The sequence below is a fragment of the Sciurus vulgaris genome, assembly GCF_902686455.1.
Source record: "Sciurus vulgaris genome assembly, chromosome: 5".
NCBI lineage: Eukaryota > Metazoa > Chordata > Mammalia > Rodentia > Sciuridae > Sciurus > Sciurus vulgaris.
In genome coordinates, this window is record NC_136465.1 from 148,764,792 (window position 1) to 148,770,200 (window position 5,409).

Consider the following 5,409-nt stretch of genomic DNA (forward strand, 5'->3'; position numbering starts at 1 on the left):
GCACTCCTCGGTATTTACCCAAATAAAGTCAGCATACTTTCAAGATATGTGAATACTAACGTTTATTGCCATATAATACACGATAGCCCAAATGTGGAATAGCCAAGGTGTCCTTGACAGATGAATGGATAAAGAAATGTGATATATATTTACAATGGAGTTTTAATCAGCCATAAAGAAAAGTGAAATTATGACATTTCAGGAAAATGGATAGAACTGGAGAGTCTCATGTTGAGTGAAATAAGACAGACTCAGAAAGAAAAGTATCACCTATTTTCTCTTATGTGGAAGCTAGAGGAAGGAAAAACTTTTAAAGTGTTGTCATCAAGGTAAAAGGGAGACTAGTGTAGAGGAAGAGGATCAGAAAAAGACCATACGAGGCAGAGAGGAATCAGGGGAAATTGAAATTTATCAAAGCATGTGTAAATAGACTCAATGAGAGCAACATTCTACATAATTAATATGCACCAAAGAAAAGAAAATCCATTTATTATAGAAATTTATTCTAAAAATAAATTAATTTGAAATTTAAAACACATCAAAGTGCACAAATATAACAAACATGTATTATGACACCACAAATTCTGTCATATTTTGCTACAAGTGGTCTATTTTATAAAAAAAATTAAATATTGTAGAATAAGCTGAAATAACCTTGATCTCCATATTGTTTTTCCCAATGTCTACAAACTACTAGCATCATAGTTTCAGTATCTCTTGGAGATATATATTACATATACATATATTTGTAAAACAATATATACATTGTATATAAACATGTTCAAAAATGACAAGGATGAAATTTAACTTTTCCCTAAATATTTCTGAATGCCCATTTTATTTGATTGCCATTTAGAATTTTCTGTCCTAATCTAAATTTGTTCCTGTTATTGCTGTTTTTGCTCTTAAAGTAAATAAATATTTAAGCTTGATATTTATTTTATTAATTCATTTGCATATTATTGCCCCATGCATTTCACTGAAAACAATCTTTTACAAATTTTTTTATTTATAGTCTATGTAGGTAAACTCTCTTAGTTTTGTGTATCTTCTTCGTTCTACTGTCATTCCTGAATAATGATTTAATTGGGAATAGAATTTTAAGTTGAGAGTCATTTTGTTACAACTCTTTGTTTTCAATCATTTATTTCTGTAAGAACTCTCCTGTCGAATTAATTTTTCTTTCTTTATAAGTAACTTTAATATTTTATTGTTTCTTTTAAGAGTTTTTCATTATCATTAAAACTCTAGAAATAATTAGTTTTTCCTCTCACAGTGTACCTCTTTTATTTGTCCTATTCAGCTCTCAGTAAACATTTTCAATCTGAAGTGGTATATGTATCTTTGTTTCTGGAAATAAGAAATAATTTCCTCAACTATTTCTTCTCCCCCATTCTACAAATTAAGTTTTTAAAATGTCTACTAAAAACATACTAGCTTTTATCAGTTCCTTTTCTCTTTCTTCTCTTTCATATTTTGCTTTATCTTTGTTGTTTCTGATAAATTTACTTTCTTCATCTTTAATATAATGATTTTCTTTAACTGTGGATAGTACACCAAATGTCTCATGTTAATCCTCCTCTCTGCCCCACACGAGTACATTTTTGTATTATACACATATGTAATTTGTTCTTTCACATATCACCTGTTCTTATTTGGTAACTTCCTATTGTTATTGCAGAGAATTTTATCTCTTCAAGAACTATATGCAGGGGAGGCAACAATAAAATGGCACAGGGGCAGAGTAAGGCGCCATCTTTTGGAGATATGACGTGCTCACTAGAACCCTCAGAACAGTCTTCTGGTACCTCTTTCATGCCTAAAGACACTGCTCCATTTTCTTGGAATTCCTTGGATGAAGATGAATTGGATGACTCCTTGCTGGAGCTGTCTGATGGAGAAGAAAATGATGATAATTTCAATTACACAGAGGAAGAATTTGATGAGCTTTGAAGGATGACAACCCACCAGATGAGTGCTTTCCTTTGAAAGAAAGGTTGTGTAAAGATTATGGTGGGCATGTTGAGAATGGAGGGAAAGGGTGTCAAGGTCTACTTGAAACTCCCCAAGAAAAAAATTTATTTCAACTTAAGACCAGTAGCTGAGACTGCTAGCCTCTTCAAACTACCTCAACTAAGTACATCAGTTGGTCATGGACCAATTCCTACTAAACCATTAAACAGACAATTTGCACTAGAAAAGAATCTTATAAAAGTAACTGTTGTTGTGCCATTTAATTCAACAGTTTGTGATCCTGTGCTTGATAAGGACAAGATTGATTCATCCAAAGATACTGAAAAACCCTCTTCCCTTGAGGAAGGGATGAGAGAAGATGGTCTCAGCCCTAATGAGAGTGAACTTTGCATTGAATCTGAAGAGCTCAACCCCAATAACTCTGCCTGGGATGGGTCCCTGTTCTCTTCTTTGAACAATAACTTCGAACAAACTGTCTCTGAAAAATACGCCTAACGGTAAGAAATCGACACCAGTGTTCTCTCATATCTCAGACCATTCAGAGACTCCAAAGATGGGTTCATCCTGGAAAAATGGTAGATCACAAATCAAGTTGTGAAATGAGGATTCCTGTTTTTTTCAGTTCATCAAACTAACATGTTCTTGACAAGGATTCTGGGGAAATGAAAGTCCATAAGAGAAGACTGAGCAAAGTCATTCCTGTTCTACAAACCAAAACCAGGACTAATGTTTTGACATTTTCACAATCAGATCTAGAACAGCAGAAGCAAATTTATCTCAGGAGTGTCTTTGATCATATGGAAGATGAAGGGAACTCTAACGTAGGTACCTCTGGGGAGCTGTATGCCTTGATGAATCAGCAGCATCCTTCAGATCTCATCATGCTAAATTATGCCCGGGTCTGACAGAAACCTCTGCAAAGATACAGTCTAAATCAGTGGGTTGACAGGAACAAAATAAGCCACCATCAGTTCCAGCATCTCCCTGACTTGTACAGTCCTTTTTTCTCATCCCATCAGCAATGAAAGTCACTATTCAGGGTCCTGTCCAGAGCAGCACCTCATTTTATTCTACAGTTTTGTGCTTCGTATATTTCAAATTTATTTTTCACAAGAATTTTTACTTAAAGAACTTATCATCTTTTGGAAATACATATTGTTGACTCAAATTTTTTTTTTTTTTTTTTTTGGTATGAAGATACTCCTGATTTTGTATGCCTATCTGTGTATTGTGTCTAAGCAGTGTTAAGGTGTTAAGGTGATATTTTTTTTTTTAATTTTTTAATTTAAGTTGAAGGTGGCTGCCTCCTGAAAGCCAACATGACGCTGAAACACTCAGGCTCAAGAAAACACCCAGCTGAACATAGGCAGAGGTGAAGTCCACTGGTGTCCTAAAGAAGTTCTATCTTTTAATTTACTGTAAGGAACAGATTCTTTACCATGCTGTGTGCCAGTGTTAATTATTGTTGATGACTTGTGAATGGAAATATGTTACTTTTTACAATCCATCTTTTTAAATTTGAATCTCTGAATACCTGTCAGTATTTTAAAGTTGGCAATCCAGGACATTTTAAGTAGGACAAATAGGAGAAAAATCCTGATGAAAGGATGAATTGAAAATGTAAATCCTTTCTTTTCTGTACCTATGAGCTACTCTTCTTCCCACGTTGGGGGCATGGGGGATAGAACCCAGGGCTTTGCATGTGCTAGGCAAGCACTATACCACTGAGCTACAGCCCCAGTCCAATTTTTATTATTGTGTTTTGACTTTTTATTCTGTTAAACTTATTTTGCACATACTGTTTACAAATCTTATACATCTTAACTCTGACAGAATGCTGATTAACCTCTGTTGAATACCTTGTTGTCTTGTGACTGTCTTCTGTCCTTCTTCAAGGATTTCCCTTTTTTTTTTTTTTTTTTCCCCACCCCAAGTGACCACTCTACTCTCTAGGGTTCTTCAAGCAGTGTTCATATATCCTGTTTGACGTGGATATGCCTGTTTTGAATGGCCTCCTTGCTCTCTTTATTGAAGAGCTGCCCAATGCCATTGAGGTGTCAATTGGTCTTTAGTTTTATCTGCAGATTCCTAACTTTATGGGTGTTAGCCTAGGAGCCTCCATCCTATGGGAGATACTTTGCAATGGTACTCTTGTTTCCATTATTGGTTAACAGGTAACTTTAGACCCTGAACGTTACCATCTCCTCCTTTGGTCAGGCCCAGATGTATAGTTTCACATAACTACTCAAGTGGATCTTTTGGCATTATGGTTAAGCATGTCCACAAAAGCATTACCCAGTTGTAATGTTTGGTGTTCTAACCAGAGCTGACAGACTTTGTGCATCTATCTTAATGGACATCTTAGAGGTTTGTTATTCTTTCTTTACAGACAGCTCTAGACATTATTTTAGGACGTTTTGCAGTCTGGCATTCATTCTACTGCTGTTCACTCTGTGAAAGTTGTTCATAGTTGCTGTAGCATTTCTCTGGTTGTGTTGTTTTATCAGCCTCATCTTTGTATGTGAGTAACCCATCTTAAACATTCTACCCACTTTAGAAATGAACATGGGAAAAGACTGATCATTCAATTCTCCAGTAAATTTGGATAGATATCCCTAAGTGTTTACTGTTTTTATCCAATCAAGGATTCTCTTTTCCTTGGACATTTAGATTCTGGAAATGGAATGCAATGAAGCAATTCCATTCAAAGGCAGTAGTCTGAATCTGTATTTCAATTGACATAATTGGCATTTACTTAGTGCTGGTCACTTCTCCAGGATGTCCTAAATTAGCCTGATGGAGTGAGACGTGCCAAACATTCACCTTTGAGATCAAAGTGTAGTTAAAATTAGATGTAGTTAGAATAGCGACCATTGCAGCTAATTCCCACAGATAACCCCAGGAGTGAAAGGACAGCATTTTTACTTTGGTAAAACTCTAAGATTCATGCTCTGTCCTGGTACAGGAGGGTTTATGACTGAATGTGTAATTGGAGCATCGCCTATTCCAAATTAAATGGTGACAGGTTAACTAGACAATGTGACAATCACATTTCCTCTTAACTCAAATAATTCTGTTTTTCTAAAGTTTTAGCAGCTTAATTAAATCTGTTGGACTTGGGGAGGAGAGAGCTGTTTTCTAGTGGTTAACATGGTACATTTTAAGATATAAAAAACAAAGCTAAAGAAAACTCATTATCTGGCATGTTTGCCTTAAAGATAGTAGTGGGTAGAATCTGGAGTTTTAATCTTTTCAAAACTGCAAATCTCCTGTATTTAGTGTTGTCCTCTAAGTCTGGTATTTCAGGTGGAATTCATGCTGTATATTTGAGTAATCTTTATGCTCATTTAACTGCCTACCTAACTGTCTTCATCCATGACAACGTTCTCACCACAGGGGGTCTTGACAAAGCAGAGTACAAATGTGCTGTTTAAA

At 35.3% G+C, this 5,409-nt stretch overlaps 1 pseudogene across 1 annotated transcript; it reads left to right on the plus strand.

The window, feature by feature from the left end:
• The first annotated feature begins 1,767 nt into the window (after positions 1 to 1,767).
• On the plus strand, positions 1,768 to 2,999 carry LOC306661553 (S100P-binding protein-like; annotated as a pseudogene). Its single transcript has one exon. The product of its transcript is annotated as a S100P-binding protein-like (transcript).
• The last annotated feature ends 2,410 nt before the right edge of the window (positions 3,000 to 5,409 follow it).